Genomic DNA, 25,082 nt, shown 5'->3' on the forward strand with positions numbered 1-25,082 from the left:
TCTGTACCCATATGTCACCCTGTGTCAGAGCTTCTTTGTCCTCTGCTGAATCTGCCTTGTGGACCTTGACGAGTTTCATCATCAACCCCCTCCTCATTCACACTCAGCCTGCTGAACTGCTAGAGGGAATCATACAGTCACTGGGGTCACTGCCATTATAATTTTATTATTGCCAATGTCAACTAGACCTTTTGGGCTCCTCCCCTTTTCTCTCCCCATAGCAGCAATTCCAAATGCCCATCACTCTGCTCAACCCACCTTTCTCTTGGGGAATGACTCTTACTTCCTAGATAAGACTTAGACTGCAGATACCTTCCAACTCTCACTTAGCCCCTAACAACTACAACTTTCGACACCCTCCAACGCTCTCACCCAAGGCTAAGAAAAAGAAGTGTTTCTTCTCCCACTCAAAACGTATTCATTCATTCAACAATCACTGAGTGCCTATCACATCCTAATAAACACTGTGCTATATGCTGGGGAAACTAGAGAGGAAGATGTAGATCCTACCCATAAGGAGCTTAACATCATGTAGGGGAAACTGATCTGTAAAGGAAAAATAATTTGATGTGCATTAAGGTGTAATGATAGAAATAAACACAGAACATTACGAGATCGTGGGAAGGAAAAGCCACCTAACAGCCTTCATTGGAAGAAGATAAAGTGTTATGAGGGACTTTCTGGATGGAAGGTTGCTTGAACTAATTCTTAAAGAGGGAGTAGGCATTAATTAGGCAAAATTGTGGTAAGAAGGAGATGGGAGAGTTGAGAATTGAAGAGCAGAGAAAAGAGAGATTGAGTGTAGGGAGAGATTATAAGTGAAAACATAAAGTTGGAAGTCACAAGTAACCTCAAGCTCCACACATTCTTCCCAGGCTTTTTCGTCCTTTGTTCTTTATCCAAGTGTATGGAATCCCTACCAATTTGGTCACTAGAAATACAGATTTCTTCAATTCCTCCTGTTTCCTCACCTCTGTCCTTCAACTAATAACTAACTTCTGCTGATACTACCGCATCAATATTTCTTGTGTGCCTGTCCTTTCTCCACCTTTACTCAGGATTAGTGCCACGGTCTCCTAATTGGCCTCACCTCCATACTCCTAGTGACCTTTCTAACGTGCACAACTGATTACATCACTGCCCAGCCAAATACTGGCTGTTCCAGGATGATAGAAACGACTTTTGTCATACAGCCACTGCCCCTACCTCTGCAGCCTTATTATTCCCTGGCTATTTGTCATGCCTCAAGAACTATCAGCAATTTCCCCAGTGTGCCTTGTTATTTCATGCCTATGTGTCTTCCCCTCAAAAGGCACAAGAACATTTTGATGCAGCATCTTAATATGGTCACATTTTAATGCAGTCTAAAGTAGTAATCCAACATTTAGCTAGTCTTTATTTTTATTTCCTGAATAATGACTGTAATAGACAATCTTAACCCATTCTTCTACCCTTCCCTTTTGATTCTCTCCAAGATGATGATGACACCAATGACCTTCAACTGGTTGGCTCCCCGTTTTAATCTCCCATCAGTAGTCTTAAATTATCTGAAGTATCCTGCTTTAAGTTACATGGTTTCTGCTGCTTCAAATGCCCTTCTATTTTGCTTGTCTTCAGAGGGCACCCCAATCTCCTTTTATTACCATTGCCACCACATTCCTCTCTCACCTCTCAAGAAATCCTTCCAGTTCTTCGTTTTAGTCCCTGATTACAATCGACCACACTCTCTCTGTGCCATATCTTGAACTTCTATATTCACTCCTATTGACACCTCTTACACTTTTATGTCCCTCCATAGGAAATAATCTCTCTGAGGACAGGGATCATTTTCCTGATTTCCAGCACTTCCTACAGCTTTGGAACAGAACATGTACTCCATTAATTGACACCAATGCATAGGGAGAGCACAGTAAGGAACACAGTAGATCCAGGGGATGAGGTACTGCCCTTCATTAGAAGGGAGGGCCCTTGGTGTGCCCCTGTTTGGGAGGAGGGGGCATGGGAGGGCAGACAGTGGTGGGGAGAGAAAATTGGAATCCTATTTATAGTAATGGAATCTCAAAGGAATGCTACTATCTTATTCATATGCTTCCCCATTATATGTATCCTAAGGAAAATAATATTTTTTTCTCTAAATAGTTTTTTAAGGTAATATATACATAGTAAAAATTCATATAGTATAAAAGGATATTCAATGAAAGTAAAGCTCTGTCCTACCCTATTCTCCATTATTCTTTCCCAGAGGTGACCACTAGTCTCAGTTTCTAGTCTTTTCCTTAAAACATTTACGTATAGAAATGCATATTATATATACATTTATAACACACCATGCGAATCTATCTAAATCCAAATCTAACTGTATGTCTATATCTATATTTTAAAGTACAGTTGGTAGCATCCTATCATCAAGAGCTCTCTATTTTAGCTCATAAAGACATTATTATTATTTTAGTTCAATAGGAACACATAACTTGAGGTCTACCTTCTTAACAAATTTTTAAGTGTACATGATAGTGCGACATTATTTGTTAAACTGCTACATTATAGTCCTACTATAACTGCATGATATTTAATCAGTTCCCTATTGATAAATATTTAATTTGTTTTGGCTATTACTATTTCAAGCACTGCTGTAATGAAAGTCCTTGCACGTATGTGTATGAATCAGGGTACAGCAGAAGCAGATGGCACCTCCCAAGCTTACCTGAAGAGTTTAGTCATGTAGGTACTATTTACACAGGTGCTGGCAGGATGAATGGAACCAGCAATAAACGGCTAAACAGTCAGGAACTCCCAACAGTGATAAGCCTTCACCACCCTAGGCATGAAGGGACAAGGGGAGGGAGCAGTGTTACTAGAAGCCAGTGAGACCATGGCTGTGGGAGAGAGGCCAACCAAACAGAGCTACAGCCACATGGTGAGGAATGCAGCCAGTACCCAAACTGCAGCCATCAGAGTAGGAGCAAGAGGAATAAATACCCTGACTGCCGTCTCCTCTTGCTCTCTGGTTTTCTGTTGGTTCTTCCCAGCTGCCGAATAGAAGTGGAAGTCAGAGGTCAGGGAAGCCCAGGTAATGCAGTCCATGAAGGTCAGTCTGCAGGGTACAGGGTAGGTAGGAAGAGGAAGGATAAATGGGGAATAATCAGTGTAATATGTTGTGATACAAATGTGCCATTAATCTGATAGAAATTTTCCTAGAAGTTGAATTGTGGTGTCAGCAGGAAGGACAGAGCTGGCCACATGTCCCTCAATCTCCCCTCCCCTCTTCTTCCGTGGTAATACAATGCAAAGCTGTGCAAATGGCTGCCCAGAATTAAGACTACATTTCCCAGCCTCCTTTGCAGCCAGAGCAGTGGAAGGGGAAGTGTCCTGTGACAGCTTCTGAAAAACTTCTCTGAGAGACAGATGACAAGTGCCTTCTGTCCTCTATTCTTTATTCCTTCTTGTAATTCACATGCTGCCTAGGGCCACACCCTTTTAATGGTGAGTGGGGAGCTGGAAGGAGCCAGGCTCCTGGGGACTTCACGGGGTAAGAGCTGCCCTGCCAGTTCTAAGCTATATACCTTCATATTTTATTTATTTGGGAGAGAAATTAACTTTTACCTCATTTAAGCAACAGTTCTTTTCTTTTCTATGTCAAGTACCTAAATCTAATCCTAATGAATATAATGGATATAAAATTTTTGAATTTTTATGGATGTTGTCAAGCTTGGTTTATTTATTTTTAATTTAAAAATATCTAGTTGACAAATAAAAAGTATTTATATACAAGGTGTATGACATGCTCATGTGATACACATATATGTACACTGGATACTGATTACTATGATTACTACAGTCAAATTAATTAACACATCCATTACAACCCATAGTTAGCATGTGTGCATGTGTGTGTGGTGGTGTGGAGTTTTTTTTTTTTTTTTTTTTTGAGACGGAGTCTCGCTCTGTGGCCCGAGCTGGAGTGCAGTGGCCGGATCTCAGCTCACGGCAAGCTCCGCCTCCCGGGTTCACGCCATTCTCCTGCCTCAGCCTCCCGAGTAGCTGGGACTACAGGCGCCCGCCACCTCGCCCGGCTAGTTTTTTGTATTTTTTAGTAGAGACGGGGTTTCACCATGTTAGCCAGGATGGTCTTGATCTCCTGACCTCGTGATCCGCCCGCCTCGGCCTCCCAAAGTGCTGGGATTACAGGCTTGAGCGGTGTGGAGTTTTAAGCTGAATTTTCCAGACTTTCTGGGTTTGAATCTCAGCTTCTCCATTTACTAGATTTGTGATCTTGAACAAGTTTCTTAATCATTTTGTGCCTCAGTGTTCTCATAGTGATAATGATAGAAACTACCTCATTTGGTTGTTATGAGGAGTAAATGAGTTAGAATATCTGAAACACATAGAATGTTTATCTGACATAGCTGATACTCAAAAAAAGTAAGCTATTACTATTATTATTACTAGAATAATTTTTAATTGTCCTCCAAAGAAGATGTACCAATTAGTCTATTCACTGTCCGGAAGTGTCTCTTTCTCTGCTTTCATCAATACTGTGCATTAGCAAAGGTTTTTGTCCAGTAATCGAATAGTGATGTTTCATTTTATTTTAAATTACCATCTAAAATTTTGAGGTTGAACATCTTTTTATATTTTTTATGCCATTTATATTTCTTTTCTGGTGAATTTTCTGTTTGTGTCCTCTGTTCATGAGTTTTTTTAAAAAGACCTCTTGAATGTATAATGAAAATTAGCCTTTTGCATGCTATGGGTGGGGCAAATATTTTCCCATGTTTTTGTCTTTTGACTTTATTTTTTCCATACATAAATTTTAACATAGTAAAAATGATCCTTCTTTTTCATTATAACATCTGAGCTTAATGAGAAAGGTCTTTCTCATCCTGGATTATAAAATAATTCCCCCATGTTTTTCTCTAGAAGTTTATAGATTGGTTTATATCAAAATATTTTTCCATTTGGAATTTAATTTGGCGTAGGCAGTGAAGAACGAGTTGAAGTAATTCTTCAGAAAGCTTGGTTGGAGGATTGACAAAAATGAGCTGTCTGACACATAAATCCTGCAGAAGTTGTAGCTTACTGATCTGCACAATAGGTACATTTTAAACAAGTATGCCAGTACACCCTGGCCATCAGGAATGCAGATGTTTGGCAAGCTTCCCTCTTCAGCTTTCTCTTCTTTGTGGAAAACACATGGGTTGTTTGCGATGATATTTTGTATTTCTAGAGTAAGGTCTTGCCAGGTCTAGCATAATTACTTAACCAGTTTGCAAAACTGCCTTTCACACATCATATCACCTGGTTCTCCCTTCCAGGTAGTACACAATTTCTTCTTCTGCCAGCAGGGCCAACTTGCTATTCATTCACAGGATAAATAATAATGCCACAACATTTCACACCTGTGCTAACAATGACCCGTCTGTGGACCTGACTGTCAGGGACTGCCCATGCTTCACAGCCAAAGAGGGATGGAGCCCAGCAAAGTGCACCAGGACCTGCCACTGGCTTTCATCTTTGTCTTTTTTCCAGGTAGTTTATGAGAACACAAGCTCTAGAGTAAAACCGTGTGACTTTGTACTTCCACTCTGCCACTTTTGAACTATTGGGCCAAGCGCCAAGTTCACTTCGCCTTTTTGTGCTTTGGTTTCTCGTCTGTAAAGTGGGGATTATAACATTGTGTGGGAATTAAATAAATAAATATATGTAAAGTGCTTAAAAATTGCTTGGCAACAAGTGCTTAGTAAATATTAAAAGGGCTTTTCCCCAATCCAGAATATAAAATAATTTCTTTATTTTTTTCCTGGGACTTTATAGATTCATTTATATTAAAAAGTGCATAATATTTATAACAAATGTAATTATAATAGATGTATAATATAATAATTAAAACATTGGTAAGAAAAAGTATTATAACTTTATGAATAGAATCACTATCATTTGAAGAATGCATTTGCTTCTAAATGTCACCTTTGTCATAACTGAATTTGCATGTGTGTTTGGGTCTAGTTCTGGATTCTCTATCAATTCATTCATCTAGCGTAATCACATATGCTTTATAATATGTTTCATTATCTAGTAGGGCTTGCCTAATTCATTATGCTTCCTTTGTAGAAATTTTTTTTTCTGGCTAAGCTTGAATTTTGGTATTTATACAAAAGTCTTAGAACCAGCTGCTCTTATTTTTTGAAAATCAATTAATATTTTATTGGGGTTGCAATAAATTTACATATTCATTTAGAAAGAATTGACAGTCTTACCATATTAGCTTTTCCTATTTAAATTAAAAATGGTCTTCATTTGTATTCAAGCTGCTTTTGTTTTAAAATGTCTCTCGGAAAGTTTTCTGAAAGTCTCCTTTGTGTAGTTACTGCACATTTCTTGTTTATTCCTGTTGTCCTCCCTCTCTCCTTCCTTCCCATCCTTTCCTTTTCTTCCTTCCCTTCTTCCCTTTTTCCTCCTCCTCTTCTTCCTCTTCCTTTTCCTCTTCTTCTGTTATGGTAAATGGCACCAATTCTTTTATTATGTTTTCTAACTACTCCTTGTTTGTGTAGGGAAGAACTATTAATTGTGGCTTTGTGAGTGTGTATCCTACAACTGGATCAGAAAAATGAATGAAAATTGTATAACCTCACCTCCCTCGTTGCAATTATGTATAATCACCAAATGTTGGGAGGAGATAAACTGAGTCAAGAAAATAGTTGTTTTAGAAGAGCGGCCCCAGAAGAGAGAGGCTAGAGAACAAATGGGGAGGGAATAATTGTGACTGAGAAAACGACTGACTTTGAATGAGGTGATTGGAGTAACACTCCACAAGCGCGTTGATGAGTAACAGTGCAGATCAAAAATGGTTGCATGTGCTCGAAAGTGTACATAGGCAATTCTGTGGTGTTTGATGCTTTCTATTACTTTAAATGATTCAGTTAAAACTAGATAAATGAAGCATTCTACTCGACAAGATAGATATATAAATCAGACATTATTTTTAAAACTAATAGCATTAAGAGATAAATACAAGGGCTGGTTTGTTGGGGGAAAAAATCCAAAACAAAATTAATAAAATCAAAACTAGGGTTTTTAAAAAAAATAAACAGAAAGTTCAAATAAAACTAAAACTGAAGAAGTAAAAGGTGATTACAGTATAAAGTTTTTTATTATTTAAAAATACATGCCAATAAACTAGAACATAAATGATTTTTGATAAAATGTACATAACAAATTTATTATGGAAAAGTAGAAAACTAATTTACAAAAAAAATGGAAGAAATTTATTTAATCAAGGAATTTCCTTCAACAAAGATTCTGGGGTCAGCTATTCAAGTCATTTTTTTAAGACTACTATAACCCTGATATGAAAGAGGCCATGTATAAGACCCAGGTGCCAGATTGCCTGGTTTTGTTCTTACTCAGTGCCAGGCAAGGTTCTGAGATTTCACAAATATTAATTTACACATTACTCCTAAAACCCTATGAGAGAGGGATAACTATTATCTTCATTTTACAGATGAGCAAACTGAAGAAGTGAGAGGCTAAAGAACTTGTTATTCAGTGTCACCCAGGTGACATGTGATGGCATGGACAGGTGGCATGAAATAGTGCCCTAAAGCACGTCCTTTAGCACCAAACTACCTGAGTTCAAATTCTGGCTCTCCTATGTTCTAGCAGTATGACCAAGGGCAAGATATTTAATGCGTTTCTGCTTCAGTTTCCATAGATGAAAGACTGAGAAATAAATAAAATAATTATTTAAAGAACTTAGAACAGTATCTAGAACATAGCAAACATTTAATCCTTAAACATAATGCTAGTACTATTGTTATTACTACAGAGACTACATAAAAATACATCATTACAAATTACAAATATAAATGCAAACTGAACTGAATAATGCAATAAAGGAATTACTATGGCCATGGCCAAATTGAGCTTAACTGAGGAATACAAGGATGTTTTATTCATCACTTTAATATATCCAGTAAGAAAAAAATATGTAAATATATAATGCAATCATCTCAACAGACCTGTAACACTATTTCTAAAGCAAATAACAAACCTTAGACAACCAAGAACACCAAATTTTTCCTAAACATGATAAAGATTATCAATATTAAATAAGCAGCCAACATCATATCCATGCTAAATTACCTGGAACCGAGAGGAGGGTCTCAATCTCTGAACATAAGCATCACCTGGGGAGCTTTTTAAAATTACTGATGTTTGAGACCTACTCCAGACCAATTCAATCAGAATTTGAGGGGGTTGGGACTCTGGCAACAAAATAGGAATGACTAACCTAGAAGAAAGCTAATTAAAATCAAGAACTAAATCCCAGCACTTTGGGAGGCCGAGACGGGCGGATCACGAGGTTAGGAGATGGAGACCATCCTGGCTAACACGGTGAAACCCCGTCTCTACTAAAAATACAAAAAAAAACAAAAAAACAAAAAAACTAGCAGGGCGAGGTGGCGGGCGCCTGTAGTCCCAGCTACTCGGGAGGCTGAGGCAGGAGAATGGTGTAAACCCGGGAGGCGGAGCTTGCAGTGAGCTGAGATCTGGCCACTGCACTCCAGCCCTGGCGACAGAGCGAGACTCCATCTCAACAAAAAATAAATAAATAAATAAAATAAAATAAAATCAAGAACTAAGTAGGATGCGTACCATGACAACTTTTATGTAACATTATTTTGGAAGTTCTCATGCATACACCAAAATATGAAATAAATAAGACATTGAAATTCTGACCAGGAGGAGAAAAAAAAATCATTTGTATCCAGTGTGATTATGTACTTGGGAAATGCCAGTAAAATAGACTGAAAAACTTGGAAAAAATTTTTAAGATAATTTACTCATCTATAAAGATAGCTTTCCAATGTATCAACGATACAAGTTAGAACATATAATGATAAATATTTCATTTAGATTAACAAAAAGAACATAGAAGTAACCAAAACTATGTGGAACTTAGATAAAGGTTACAGTAAAACTTAGTTTTAAGAATTTATCCTGGGTCTGTGGTTTTCAAACTGTGCTTTTGGGAGTCCCAGGACAAAGGTGAGCTGATGTGCAATGACAAATGGATCTAAGAGGACCACAGAACCCCTACCCCTGCTTTAATGGAAGCAGCTCTGTCTTTGTTTCAGTGTTGACCTTCTGCATACAATTGTACTTAAAGGAAGGTTTGGGCTAACAACTTAATGTTTTTTGGGTTTTTTTTTTGAGACGGAGTCTTTCTCTGTTGCCCAGGCTGGAGTGCAGTGGCGTGGTCTCGGCTCACTGCAAGCTTCGCCTTCCGGATTCACGCCATTCTCCTGCCGCAGCCTCCCGAGTAGCTGGGACTACAGGCGCCCACCACCACGCCCAGCTAATTTTTTTGTATTTTTAGTAGAAACGGGGTTTCACCGTGTTAGCTGGGATGGTCTCGATCTCCTGACTTTGTGATCCACCCGCCTCGGCCTCCCAAAATGCTGGGATTACAGGTGTGAGCCACTGCGCCTGGCCAACAACTTAATGTTTAAAAACCTCTAGCCTAAATAAAGTGTTCCTTAAGAATATCTGGTTCTCTTTGGTATCCATTCAGTCCCTTGTTCTATATTTACTGAAGATCCACAATATACAGAATTTACATTTGTTGAGTACCAGCTAGGAGCCACGACTGTGTTAGCTTCTTTATGTATTTTATCTCATTTAGTTTTTGCCAGTACCATGGGTGGAAGGTATTATTTCCATTTTGCAGCTAAGGAATAATGTTCAAAGTAAGGAACTTGCCCAAGTCTCACAAATAATGGTAAAGACAGCTATAATTTGAAAGTATTTCAGCCTGGCTTTAGAGCTGATTTCTTTTCCTTACAGACCACATCATTTCTTAGCAAATAGGAAAGAGTGACGGCATTTGAGATCGTGGTAATAATTGCACTGGTGTTCATGACCCATTGAAACATTGATGAGGATGTTGGTGTTGATGGCTGTGGAAAAGAAAATGAAGGAGATGTTGATATGAGTGAAGGTGGTGCATATGGGATGTGTGTGATTCTGGTGGCAGAGGTGGAGCTGTTGTCTTTGATGGCTCATCTTTCTGTCATGGCAGGAACCAGAATTGGCTTGGACTCCCTGGGCCAAACACCTTCTGTCCAGAAAAGTAGGCCTGACTATGGGTCTGGAGAGTAAAGGACATATCTGAGGGAGTGATGTTAAAGAAGAGGAGATGCGGAGTGAGGAGACTCAGGTTGAAATTGAGTCACCTGCAAAGATTACTTGGGCAGAGCAGGTAGCATGCCTAAAAATACTTTCTCCACCTGTGGCAGTTCTCAGAATTACCGTGTTCTTACATTGATTGCACCCGTGCCAATAGACACACACCCTGCCCTGTGCTTAAGGAAAGAATGAAAGCAGGTGGTATTCTGATCACTGATTGTATTAGTCTGAAACTTTGGAATTAGGTCAGACATGCTTTGCATAGTAGACACAAATGTACTTATCACTCGAATTGTATCTTTTGTTGTAATTACTGACATAGAGATTGTGCCAAGGTCTGATCATTTAAAAAAAAGTTATCCATCGAAGTTCTAGGTTCACAGAACCGAGCCAATAAACCTCAGTTTGTAGTAGTTGAACCAGTGCAGAGGATCTCAGAGTATCCTAAGATCCTGCTTAAAGCAACAAGTCCTCTTACCTTCACTACAATATGACACAAGCAAATTTATGGAACATCAACATGTTCTGATTAAACAACAGTATGAAATAAAAAACATGATGTCATAGACTCCATGAAATAAAAGTTCTCATTTTTAATGAGATCTGTGAGCATTTCAGACCTACATGAAGTTGAAATAAGTATTATAGACAACTGTAAGTAAGAACTAACCAATCAGAGTGTGAGGAATCAGAGGTGACTAGATGATTTACTTGTATCTCAAGCAACATAATCCTAATTTAATAACTATTCACATACTCAAAGCAACAGAATACATGCTTATTCTATTTAACATAGTGGTTTTTTCTACCTAAGTGAAAACACAGCACACATACACAAATTTTGGACTGAAAATAGATTATTAGCATTATAATTTATGTAAATGATTCTCTATTCATGTGAAGAAAATTGGTATCTTAGTCTAATGCTCATTATTGCGTAGATTATAAATAATCACGTAAGAGAATTTCATTTTCTAGCTAAAACTCTATGTGTTTAAAGGTTTACTATTTTATATAAAACCTAAAAAGAATGACTCATATAAGTTCCAAAACTTTGAAAATAAAAACCCTGCTTGGTGTTCTAAAACTTTTATTTCTTAGGGTTCGATAGGCCTAAGATATCATTAAAATCCAGAGCAGTAGTTTCCAACATTACTGAAATGTATTGAATGTGCTTGTCCTCGTGGTACTCCTCGGGAGGAAGAATGGGTATAAGTGTATCAAATGTGAGTGTGCATCATGATCACCTGGGGAGCATGTTAAAACACAGATTGCTGGGCTCCACCCTCGGAGTTCGTGATTCAGTGGGTCTGAGCTGGGAGGGTCAGTAAATTCGTATTTCCCAGGTGACGCTGATGCACTTGGTTTCAGCGCCATACTTTGAGAAGTGAGGCTGAAAAGGATGGGTATGGACTTGGATCCGGAGGTCTGGAGGAGAAATTGGATTCAACAGGCTTGAGGGGCCATCTTCCTTGGAGGGTGAGTGGGCATGGCCTATGTGGAGGGTCTCTGGAGCTTTGTCTTTGCTTTTTCCAGGTTTTTGTAGGGACCTTGCCAACCTGGGACTTCTTTCATGTTCCTTTATTCAATAGTTGTTTGCTTGCTCCAACCTGGGCAAGGGGAGGGCTGTGTTTATGAATTCCATAGGAACCTTTTGAATTCCAGCCCGGACCCAGGCCAAGACAGGCAAGTTTCTTTGCAGTCTTCCTGTCCCAGTGGATGGAATTTTTTCTAGTTCCCTCTTTCCACTTAAGTTGTACTTCTTCAAGCGTTCTAGCTTTAGATGCAAGTGTTTTGTTTTCTATTAATTTCTGCTTTTTTGTCTTTTTTTTTTTTTGAGACGGAGTTTTGCCCTTGTCGACCAGCTGGAGTGTAATGGTGTGATCTCGGCTCACTGCAACCTCTGCCTCCCAGGTTCAAGAGATTCTCCTGCTTCAGCCTCCCAAGTAGCTGAGATTACAGGTGCCCACCACTACACCCAGCTAATTTTTTTGTATTTTTAGTAGAGGCAGGGTTTCACCACATTGGCCAGGCTGGTCTGGAACTCTTGATCTCAGTTGATCTGCCTGCCTCGGCCTCCCAAAGTGCTGGGATTACAGGCGTGAGCCACCGTGCCTGGCCAATTTCTGTTCTTTATAACTTCTTTCACTCAACCTTCATTGGATTTCATTTGCTTTTCTTTATCTAATTTTTCAACATGAATGATCAGTGCTTTTTTTCAGCCTTGCTGTTTTTCCAATATATTTATGTTGGCATTTAAGTTTCAGCTTTCTAATTGGAGTTGGTGCAAGGCTTAGTCTTGTTTTTCTGAGTGGCTGTTAAAACCCAGACTCCCTGGTTGGGATCAGTCAACATGGTAGGCCAGACAAAGCCATTAGGGCTTGCTGACCCTTTGCCTTTAGCTTTCTTCCTGTTGTTTTTGCTCATAGGGAATTCCTTCTCTTTCTCACCAGCTCAGATTTGCATTTACAAGTCTGCTTGTTGTTCTTGATAAATCAGTTCTAGATGTTTTGTAATAAGAGTATTTTCAGGATATCCACACTGTCATATTTGTAGAAATGGAAGTCTAGAGATGATAACACTGAGAAATTGTGAGAATAAAATAATGCCTGTAAAGCCCTTAGCTCAGTGCCTGCCACATAGGAAGTTCTTGGTAAATTCTAGCTGCCCATTATTACCATTATTATGTTTGCATACCTAGATCTCAATGGATTACTAGCAGCAGAGGTTAAAAAATTGAATCCTAGGCCAGGCGCAGTGGTCCCTGCCTGTAATCCCAGCACTTTGGGAGGCCAAGATGGGTGAATCACTTGAGGTCAGGAGTTCAAGACCAGCCTGGCCAACATGGTGAAAATCTGCCTCTACTGAAAATATAAAAAATTAGCTGGGCATGGTGGTGCACACCTGTAGTCCCAGCTACTCGGGAGGCTGAGGTGGGAGAATCGCTTGAACCTGGGAGGTGGAGGCTGCATCGAGCCAAGATCATGCCACCACACTCCAGCCTAGGTGATGGTGCGAGTTAGGAGGCAAATCCTGCCAGGAGGACTAGTTAGTGATGGGAAGGGAAGGGATCATGGTAAATTCAAGTTTTAATGAAGATTGTGGTAACTGGTTGAGGATATATTGTATGTTTTCTGAGTAGACATAGAAAACAGACTCAATCAAGAAAAAATTCTTATGCAGATGGAATAATCCTGGAATCAAGTTTGGAGCTACCATATACAGCTGCTGAGGCTCAGTGAGCGCAACTCTAGAGGCACCATTCAATAGACCAAGATGTCACAGTGACTGTGACCAGACTGAGGACATGCTCCTCCAAAACGTGCTTGGGTATGCATTTTGGCAAAGTTAAAAAGGAAGCAAAGATGTGGAAATGAACTAGACTTTTTGGTGAGGGAGTAATTAAGAGTGTTCTTGCTGCCTCACAGGTACACACCCTATATTTAAAATAATAGCTGAAAAGGAATACTTAGTGTAGCTTTCTGTTTGTTTCCCGCTGACACTGCTTTATCTCAAAGTCCTGGGAGGCTCCCTCATGAATCAGGTGGGTACAATCAAGTTGTGTTCAGGCCATCAAAACCACGTGAGGCAGAAGAGCTAACTACAGGTTCCTGGTGCCATGTGGCTCCTCTCTTTGCTCTCCCCTTTCTCTCTTCTCTTGTTCCCTCTCTGCTGACCACTTTCTCTTGTCTCCAGCAGTGAACACCAGCCCCTTCCTGTACCATGTCATATGGCAGGCAGTTCTTGGAGCAGCTGTTCACTTCAATTCTGGCTGGCCATAAGTCCTTTAGAGCTAGGCAGGCCCCTACCTTTTAGAACTAGGTATTAGGCAAATCATCAAGACAGGGGAACTAGGAAACAGGTTGAGCCTGTTCACCATCATGTGGAAGCCAGTTATCAAAATGAAGGCACAAGACTCGAACAGCAAGAACAAAGAAGTCAAGTCACTCTGTCTGCTGTTGCACAGGCTTCTTAGGTTGACCCTACCCAGATGCAGGACTGTCCCATACCTAAGCATGGTGACAGCGAGGAGGGGAGGGGTCTGGCTGCAGGAATAGGAAGGATGCAGAGCTAGAAACTGGCAGCCATTCCCAGGGCTTTCTGTCTGGAGCATCATGATTCTATCTTCTGCCCTGGCCTGAGTTAAGCAAGGAGCAGAGACCTTGATCTCTCCCCTTGAGCACCTCCTCTAACCAGAGTCAGAGGAAGCCCAGGAAGCTGGGAGGACAAGCCCTATACAAACTGTCACCGTGGTTCTGCCACACTTGAGCAATGGGTCACCTGGGGGAGGCTGAGTCTTCCTCTCCTGAGAACTTCAACGTGAAGCCTTTCAGTAAGGAAACGGCTTCTCTTTGAAGTCAGAGGACAGCTATCACCCAGTCATTTGTGAAGCAGATGAGAGCCACATGCTCCAAACCCTCTGGGCCTTTGCTATAGGAAAGGAGGAACAGCAAAAGACTGATGAGATGAGCGTGCTTGAAGATGCCAGACCTGGCCTGCATTGCCTGGCTTAGTCCATTATCTTTCTCCTTCTCAGTGCTGCACAGAGTCAGCCGGTGAGGCAGGTGACCAGGCTTGGAGCTCCATGTGACCTTCGAAACACAGGCCAAGCCAGGAGATAGCCCACAGAGGAACACACATGACCATCCTGTGAAGACCTCACCCCCAGGATGGCTTTACTGCAGTCCTGCAGGTAAAATACCCTCATTACTCACCTGTCCAGGTGCTGCTTCTTGCCTACCCATTTGCCTTTTTCAGTAGATAGTGGGAGTCTGGAAGTTTGAGAAAGAGGATTGGGCAGGTGCTGGGGTCCCCGGTCATTCTGTTTCAATCTCTTGAGGTCCTAATAATGGAACATGAATTATGTAGGAAGAAAAGAGAAGGAAATGCATAGGCAGGCCCCATCCAGGGTCCTGGTCAATAAATACTAACTGTGAATGAAGGTTTTTAAAAGGAGAAAGGAATTCTACAGTGTATTCAGGATCTAAAGATTGTGTTCATCAACAAAGCAATCAGACTGCAAATTAGTTGTATTGTTAAGTTATACACCGGGTAATTAAAATTAATTTTTGTAGAGCAAGCCACATATTGTATTTGATGCTCACAATAACTGCCATTTAGAAAGTATTTACTGTGAACTCAGCCATTTATGCAAATGATCTCATTTAATTCTCACAGTCTCTCTATGAAGAAGGCATTGTTGTTATCCCCAACTTTACAGATGTAAGAACTGAGGCTCGTAAATGGCAAATAACTTGTCCAAGGTGACACACAGCAAGTAGTCACACAAGTCTCACACAGCAAGTACTCTAATCCAGTTCTGAGTTTGCCATCCAAGCTTTTAATCACGATGCTAAACCATTTCACAGCAGACCTGGCAGGTGGAGACTAATAGCTGGATTTTCTTTCATTGGAACGGAGATTGTGGTTTATAGTAGGTTGAACTATGTGAAGTGGCTGGTGTTCTACCATTTTGACTTACAAAAATGGCAATGTCACATGCTACAACCTAATAGATACTAAGTGAATATCATTCCAGGCAATAAGTGTCCTCTTAAGACCCTAAACTTCTTTCTGCTACTCCACTCATTCTAGGAGTAAATGTCTGGGAGTAAACAACATTTTTTGGGTGGATTATTGTGACAGACACATGGTCCCATTTGTAAAGAAGACCTCAGGAAGAGTCTTTTTGATTTTTAGATAAGGCTTTCTGAGATTGTAGAGAATAGTCCTGGACAGATCAGGAAAGACTTCCAATCCAGACTGAGGGAGTAGCTCCCACAAAGTCACTGAGGTAAGGAAGAGCTGCACCTTCAAGGGGTTTTAGGTCGCTGGGCTTGGCTAGAGCATAGGACTTTGATTATGGCGTGTGGGAAGATTGTGGGGTATATCACAAAGTGCTTGGAATTATTACAGAGGCTGCATTTTATTTCCTACAGGGCAGCATTTAGATATTGTAGGCATTGCAGTGACACACTCAGATCTGTGCTGAGAAGACCCTCTCTGCATGTGTGTTCAGGATGGATTAGAAGGGGGTGCCTGCAGCAAGGACACTAGTTATGAGAAATCCAGGCAAGGCAGGAGGAGTGCCTAACCAAAGAGGTAGAGGGGACAGAAGACAGAAATGATTTGGGACTATGTAGGAGGCAGAATTGAGAGGCACTGGTAACTGACTGGAAGCAAGGGATAATCTACAATTGATGGGCGTGTTTAGAAACTACAGATAGATCCTTAGCCTCACAAAATCTTGCAAACACTGTCACTCAAAATCCCAGAAAAGGGAAGGATGAATCCTCTAGAAGAACGAGCTCCAGGCCACTAAGAGTTATGTCCTGTTTTTAAGAAAGATGGGAACAAGGCAGGAATCTTCCAACCTGGACATTGATTACCAGGAGAAATCTTTCCACTCACGACAGGGCCAACATTCTGCAGTGCACACTGAGCTCACATAATGGCCAGCCTCCATTTTTATTGTGGATTGCCATGCTTTATAGGTTGTCAAATATTTTGATCACCATCCCTGCTTTTGCACCAAGAGGACAAACTAATCGTATTGATGTGAGAAGTACTATGCAAGGATATGTACATTCTTAATCCTTAGTTACTCAGTGGAAAACATACTTTTGAATGTCCCTAAATCCTTGGGAGGAAAGGATGGTTAGGCAACGGAATCTAAGGACAAGATTTGCTGGATGGTACAAAATGCCCAGGGGAAAAGAGGGAAGTTCAAGAATAGCTCAGCAGGGTCTTTTGATTTCTGAAAGAGAAGACAGGTCTAGCTCTGCTGGAAACAGCCTAGATGCTGTGCATCCCAGTTGCTGTGAGCCCCCCATATAAGGGAGTCACCCTGGATCTGTGCAAACTGTTCCCAACCTTCAGTTAGTGTCCGCAGTATTCCAGCCTCCCCACAGGAAGTGGCAGGAGACTTTATGAATGGGTTTATTTCACTGCCCAACAATTTAGTGAAATATAATAGAAAAAGCTATTTTGTATATACCTAAAGGAAAGTTCTGGGGAACCTTTCTTGAGGTAGTCAAAATCAAAACCCAACCTCCCGAAAGAAACTTAGTCTGCTTATAAAATTAAACACACACAAAATTTGCCACATAGCCCTTCCCTATTTGAAAGTGAGTTAAAAGGAGGCTATGTTATCATTAGCCATGCCCTTTAGCCAGCTAGCAGAGCAAATTCCTGAAAGGTAGACCAAAAAAGAATTCAAGCCCATTTAAAACCTGTTCTTGGAAACCTGTATTTCTCTCCCTCATATGGCTTATATAGCCTAATACAAATTTTTAGAGAACTTGAATATAGGGAGATGATTTTTTAACCAGCTCTCTCAAGCAGCCTAGTAAAAAGGTTTCCAAGACTGGGAAGACAGATACATTAATCAATAGCTTTCAAAGTTGCAAGACTCCCAGCGATAATCAGAAAAGACATCTGTCAGCAATGGTAAACCGCTTGACAGGAGCAGGAAACAACATAAACTGCCAAATTAAATCATTTCAAAGATCTCTGTGTTGGAAGTGCCTCATGGTCTATGTTCCCCATGATTTAGATGCCTATGACAGAATCTAAGTGCTTCTGAATTGTTCACATTTCACCCTATCTCTGTCTTTGTCTTGCTTGGCTCTTCTGTTTCTTGGTATCCATGTTTCTGGAGGTGTGAATGTGTTTATCACACACACAGGCAAGAATTCCTCAGGTAAGCCAATTGTGGACTTGGTTAAAGACTGGCCTTCATGGGAAGCCTTTGTATTTAGTAAAACCTGGAACTGGGGATGAGTGAAGCCAGTGGGCGGCTCCAGGCCCCAGGACAGCTGGACCTTGCCCTTCTTGTGTCCTGTAAGTATATCTAGGGCTGTGTGGTCTATAGACGTGCAGTCCCTCAACAAAGACAAGATGAGGTTAGAATGTGTCAGATTGTGGTCTTGATCTGTCATCCCCGCAGTGGGCCCTGTGTTCCCCATTTCAGAACCTTAGAATGACTAATGCCCTAGAAAAGATGCATTTATTTTCTTGGATGCAAATGTAGGGCACCCTCATAGTCCCAAAGGGCCTCCTTTCTCTTCAGTCTGTGCTGTTTTAGGAGGAAATTTCCTGCTCCTGAGATACATAATCTGTAGTCATTTGGAATGTATTTTTTTTTCCCTTGGAATGATGGAATAAAGGATCATTGAGTAAAAATGAAAATTATGTTTCAAGGACATTGTGGGCTATAATAGGTTGTATTTATTGATCTAGAAAGATAGCCAGTAGAAATGTTTGTGAGAAATTGCTTTCCAGGTTACAAACAACCGATATATAAACATAATTGGGAACCAAACTCACTGGAAAGTTAAAAGATGTTATTACTGTCACATAGTAGAAACTTACCACATGATATTAAGCATTCTGTGACAGAGATTGCTAGTTGTCTTCCAAATGCCATAATAATTGAATTTAAGCTGAGCAAATGGCCTCAGAGATTCCCTTTCTGAGCCTGCCTTGCAGCTGGGTGTGTTAGCTAATTGGCTGAGGTGATAGCAGTAGCGTTGCTTGATGGTGTGTATATGTGGTTTGTGTTATGGGGGACTGGATGTTAGGGGTCCTTTGCCTTTTCTTCCTCTTCCCTTCCTCCATCCTGCTGTGTGGGATGCATATGCTGCTATGTTGGCTCATGGGATCAAGACCACCTATGGCAATTTAACCAGATAGAAGTACCCTGGGCTTCTGGCACCAGCAGTCAATGGGTCTTAACATTCTTCCTAAATGTTGATGTAAGAGGAATCAACTACAACCATGTTTAAACTACTGTCATTCAGGTGATGGAGTGGGAATGGGGGCTGAGGAAGCTTTCTGTCACTCACAGCTGAACCTAATTCTAACAAACATTGGGTCTGCCATTTTGGTATTAAGTCATGATATGGTTTGGCTCTGTGTCCCCACCCAAATCTCATACTGAATTGTAATCCCCAGTGTTGGGGGAAGCACCTGGTGGGAGGTGATTGAATCATGGAGATGGATTTCCCCCTTGCTGTTCTTGTGATAGTGAGTGAGTTCTCATGAGATTTGATGATTTAAAAGTGTGTGGCACTTCCCCTTTGGCTGGCTCACTCTCTTGCTCTGCCGTGGTACAACATGCTTTCTTCCCCTTCCACCATGATTGTAAGTTTCCTGAGGCCTCCCAGCCATGCTTCCTGTTAAGCCTGTAGAACTGTGAGTCAATTAAACCTCTTTTCTTCATAAATTACGGAGTCTCAGGTAGTTCTTTATAGCAGTATGAGAACAGACTAATACAACTCGCCACCTACATTAAGTTCCTTTTGTTAGCCTTGCAACTTATATGTGTGTATACTCTTTTTTTTTTTTTTTTTTTTGAGATGGAGTCTTGCTCTGTCTCCTGGGCTGGAGTGCAGTGGCCAGATCTCAGCTCACTGCAAGCTCCGCCTCCGGGGTTTATGCCATTCTCCTGCCTCAGCCTCCCGAGTAGCTGGGACTACAGGCGCCCGCCACCTCGCCTGACTAGTTTTTTGTATTTTTTAGTAGAGACGGGGTTTCACCGTGTTAGCCAGGATGGTCTCAATCTCCTGACCTCGTGATCCGCCCGTCTCGGCCTCCCAAAGTGCTGGGATTACAGGCTTGAGCCACCGTGCCCGGCCTACTCTTTTCACATAAAGCAGTTTAGTGAAGTCTTTTATTAGCATGTGCCTATAACACCAATAGTTCTGTTATCAGTTGATAGGAAGCCTTGAAAGAATCAATTTTGCAAATAGATTCTTCCTTTTGAACCCATTTTCAAAATCTGTGTCAAGAAAGGGATGAAGACTTGATTCATCCCTTTGGATATTCTCCAGTATTAAAGTAATTGAGGGACTGGTTTGACTGAAGGTAGACCATAACTATCAAAATTATTGATCAAAGTATAAAAACAGGTTTTCAACATTCTATGAGTATCAGCTATTTTGGGGGCTCGCTGGTCTAGGATGACCTCACATGTGTGGTCATTGGCTGGCTGTCAGCTGAGTCAATGGGTGGCCAGACCATGTGTCTTTCACTATCCAGCAGGCCAGCCTGGGTTTATATATACAATGGGGTCAAGGTTCTGAGTGAGAAATGCAAGGTCTCTAGAGGCCTCAGCTCAGAACTGGCATGCTGCCACTTGCATCACATTCTATGTCAAAGCAATTCACAAGGCTAGTCCAGATTCAGAAGGTGGAGAAATAGACTCCACTTCCTGATGGGAGGAGCCACAGAGTTACATTGTAATGGCTGTGGATACAGGGAGGGGTGGAGAAATGCAGCCATTTTTGTAACCAGTCTAACACTCTATGATTCTTGCATTTAAAACTCTTTGATCATGGGGATCAAACAAGACAGGATACTCCCAAGAAAGCACATCAATTCTTTTGTGGATTAATGAAAATACTAGAATAGTTATGATTTCTTAGTTGAAAATCAGGGGATTACAGCTTCAGTTCTCAGGTTCTCTATCAAATCACTATAATGTAACTCAGTTTCTAATTTAATCTCATTTTACCTTAAGCCATATCAGCCCGATAATGACAATCACAGGGTATGTGTGACAGTAGGAGTAGTCATTAAGTAGCCTTTACCTCTGAACCCTACTACTCATTCCTTGATAAAATTCTAGGCTCTTTGCTAGGGGGTAGGGATGCAAAATGAGTAAGACTCAATTCAACTCCTCCTGGAGCCGTTGTCTAGTTAGAGATGAAACCAACTTAGAGGAACACACTGCAGTAGGTACAAATAACAGGTGCACAGAGGGGCAAGGATGACACAGAAGGGTTGTCTCTGGAGGCAGAGTCAGGGATAACATTCCCAGTACCCGCCACTATGCTCACTTTCCTAACAGTCCCCATGGCCCCCTGGGGGCTCTCTCACACTAGGCCACATTGTGCTCCTAGTTGCTATTGAGACTGTAAACCCTGAATATCTGAGCTGGGTCTCAGTTAATTTAGAAAGTTTATATTGCCAAGATTGAAGACACAGGCCCATGACACAGCCTCAGGAGGTCCTGATGACATATGCCCATTGTGGTCAGAGCACAGTTTGGTTTTGCACATTTTAGGGAGAAATGAGACATAAATCAACATATGTAAGATGAACATTGGTTCATGCCAGAAAGGTGGGACAACTTGAAGCAAAGGCAGGACAACTCAAAGCAGGGAGGTGGCTTCCAGGTCATAGGTCTTACTAATTTGGGGGGCCCAAGATTTATTTTAGTTTCACAAGAGCAGAGGTACCATCCAGTGCCTCTGTCTGGGCTACTCTGGCAGCTCCTGTGGCTGTTCACTCCCAGATAACAGAGTTCTCTCTTCTCAGGGTTGTTTATGAGGCTTCCACCAGAATGGACTTATCTTCCAAGTACCTTACAGCAAACCTGAGATTTCAAGTTTCCTTTTTTTTCCTCCAAGACCCTTAGGTCTTTCATATTCACCTTTCTCTCAAGAAATGTGATAAAAAGGAAAAAGAGGACATAGAGCTCCTCTGTGGATGGATGGCATTTGAGAGACCAAACGATACCACTCCTCAAAGTCATTCCTTTTCTTCTTTCCAGCTTTTATTTTAGGTTGAGGGAGTCCATGTGCAGGTTTGTTATATGGGTAAATTGTATGTCACGGGAGTTTGGTGTACAGATTATTTCATCACCCAGGTAACAAGCATAAATACCCAATAGGTAGTGTTTTGATCTTCTCCCTCCTCCCACCCTCCATCCTCAAGTAGACCAGTGTCTACTGTTCCCTTCTTTGCATCCATGTGTACTCAATGTTTAGCTCCAACTTATAGGTGAGAACATGCAGTATTTGGTTTTCTGTTCCTATGTTAATCCACTTAAGATAATGGCCACCAACTTAATCCATGTTGCTTGCAAAGGACATCGTCTCATTCTTTTCATGGCTACATATCATTCTGTGGTGTCTATGTACCACATTTTCTTTATCCAGCCTTCCACTGATAGGCATTTAGGTTGACTGTGTGTCTTTGCTATTGTAAATAGTTCTGTGATGAACGTATGCATGCATGTGTCTCTATGGTTGAATGATTTATATTCCTTTGGATATATACCTAGTAATGAGTTTGCTATGTCAAATGGTTCTAAGTTCTTTGAGAAATCTCCAAATTGCTTTCTACAGCTCCTAGATCTGATAAACAACTTCAGCAAAGCTTCAGGATACAAAATTACGGTACAAAAATCAGTAATTATTCTTATTAGCAAGCACTCGGTGACCTAGGATGAACATAGCCTCAGGATGAGCTCTCCCCATGGTTGGTGATACCCTTTGTCATTTTCCCATTAAAGAGTCCTTGGCTGGCCCAATAGACCTCTCCAAATCTTGTGAACCATCTCTTCCAGAGAGCACCCAGACTCTCACACAAATGCAGCCTGTGACCATTCTACATCTCCTGAGGTGGAAATGCTGATTGGGTATCCTCTTGTCATCCTCACCACATTTCTCTTGTAGTTAGATTTCTCAGTGTTTATGTGATTACAATTTTTAAAATGCAGTCTGTCTTTAGATGAGCCAGAAAATCTCACCTTTCTAAATAAAAGGCCATAGCTAAATATACTGCCTATAGTGGGGGTCAACTTGGAGCTGCTGTCTTTTGATTCTGGAGACTGAAGTTAAAGCCAGTAACATGGAGGTTCAAATAACTAGTAATACAATTTTTCTCTTATGCACAAAGCTTTTCAAGAAGATATTAAAGGATAGAATTAGGCTTTTTAATGAAAAGTTTTGAGGCAGCATCTTAACTCTGTCTCTCAGGCAAGAGTGCAGTGGTGTGATCATGACTCACTGCAGTCTCAACCTCCTGGGCTCAAGCAATCCTCCTGCCTCAGCCTCCTGAGTAGCTTGGACTACAGGCATACACCACCACGCCCATTCACTCTTCCTCACCCCTTCCCTATAGAGATAGTGTCTTGCCATGTTGCCCAGGCTGGTCTCAAACTCCTGGGCTCAAGAGATCTGCCTGCCTCGGCCTCCCCAAAGTGCTGGGATTACAGGTGTGAAACTACATTCTAGTGCATGCTCATTAAGTGCTTATAGAGAGTCCTGCTGGACCCTCCACTAAGTAGTTTGCCCACATTATCTTGCTTAATCTTCACCACAATCATGCAAAGTAGAAACTATCATTGTATAGATGAGGATTTTTTTTTTTTTTTTTTTTGAGATAGTCTCTTGCTCTGTCACCCAGGCTGGAGTGCAGTGGCATGATCTCGGTTCACTGCAACCTCTGCCTCACAGTCTCAAGTGATTCTCATGCCCCAGCCTCCCAAGTGGCTGGGACTACAGGCATGCACTGCAACACTCAGCTAATTTTTGTACTTTTAGTACAGACGTTTTTTTGCCATGTTGTCCAGGCTGGTCTCGAACACTTGCTCTCATGTAATTGCCTGCCTCAGCCTCCCAAAGTGCTGGGATTACAGGCGTGAGCCACCGCGTTGGCCCAGATGAGGAAATCAAGGTCACAGAATCTTGAGTGGTGACGCAGGAATGTGAACCCAGGGAGTCTGACTCCAGGTCTGCTTTTCATCTCTTTGCTGAAAGTTCTGAATGGTGGCCAGCAGGCAAAATTCGGCTTACAGAGGTTTTGGCTTTGGCTCACACTGATGTTTCACACACAAAAAAATGTGTATTTCTTGAAACTCTCTAGTTTGCCACAGTCTCCCCTATTTCCTGTTCTTTCTAGCCCAGCCTGCTGCTTTCATGTGCCTGTCTGAAGGCATTTGGATTTTGATTTCTGCGCACTTCTAACACGCCTTCCTTCTAGGGTAATTCCACACACCTTTCTCATTTCTCAGTTCCATTAACTGCACTTCAAATAACTTCTCTATTACAAGCAATTCCCTCACTTTTACTCTTTTTTCTCCTTCTCATTTCTCTTTAATTTCCTGTAAAGTTACTTTAGTGTCTCTCAAAGTTTCTTTTTATTTTTTTATTTTTTATTTTTTGAGATAGAGTTTCACTCTCATCGTCCAGGCTAGAGCACAATGGCGTAATCTCAGCTCACTGTAACCTCTGCCTCCCAGGTTCAAGCAATTCTCCTGTCTCAGCCTCCCGAGTAGCTGGGATTACAGGCACGCGTTGCCATGCCCAGCGAATTTTTTGTATTTTTTAGTAGAGATGGGGTTTCACTCTGTCAGATTGGTCTCGAACTCCTGACCTCAGGTGATCCACCTACCTGGGCCTCCCAAAGTGCTGGAATTACAGACATGAGCCACTGTGCCCAGGCCTTTTTTTTTTTTTCGAGACGGGGTCTCACTTTGTTACCCAGGTTGGAGAGCAATGGTGCAATCATGGCTCACTGCTGCCTTGACCTTCTAGGCTCAAGTGACCCTCCCACCTCAGCCTCCTAAGTAACTAGGATTACAGGCATGTACCACCACACCTGGGTAATTGTTTAAATTTTTTGTAGAGATGGGGTCTCACCATGTTACCCAGGCTGGTCTTGAACTTCTGGGTTCAAGCAATCCTACTGCTTTAGCCTTCCAAAGTGCTGGGATTACAGGTGTGAGCCACTGCACCTGGCCTTCTTAATCTTCTGTTTTGGTGTTTTGGATTGCTGTCTTCCATTGGCTGTGAATGTGGCTGATGTCCCCTAAGATTATTGGCAATAATAATATATGAATATAGCATGAAGAACAAAGAACAAAGTGAGCATGGACAGGATACAATACAGTAAGCTAATTCCCTAAAAGTCTAAAACCTTTTTGAAAATCCAATATATCTTTTCAACTGTCGACTAAAACTAAACAAAGTGATTGGTTATGCCTTCTGAGCTTTTCTTCTCCATTAAAATGACATTAAGGAGAAATACAAAGTTTTGATGTGTTTATATTTTCTTGTTTTGTTTTAACCTTAGTCTGATTTTGCCTGGTAAGCAAATCATAG

General features: G+C 41.2%; 1 long non-coding RNA gene across 2 annotated transcripts in view; it reads left to right on the top strand.

The window, feature by feature from the left end:
- Positions 1 to 25,082, top strand: part of LOC117073649 — a 70,386-nt gene that overhangs the window by 39,869 nt on the left and 5,435 nt on the right. The window contains exon 4 of one of the 2 annotated variants that reach the window (XR_004433304.1): positions 5,316 to 5,678. The exons of the other annotated variant lie outside the window; for it this stretch is intronic. This is a non-coding gene — a long non-coding RNA (uncharacterized LOC117073649). Of the gene's footprint in view, positions 1 to 5,315; positions 5,679 to 25,082 lie in introns of those variants that run through there. 2 annotated transcript variants of the gene reach the window in all.

The sequence above is a fragment of the Trachypithecus francoisi genome, unplaced genomic scaffold (assembly GCF_009764315.1).
Source record: "Trachypithecus francoisi isolate TF-2019V2 unplaced genomic scaffold, Tfra_2.0 Lachesis_group4, whole genome shotgun sequence".
NCBI classification, from domain to species: Eukaryota; Metazoa; Chordata; class Mammalia; order Primates; family Cercopithecidae; genus Trachypithecus; species Trachypithecus francoisi.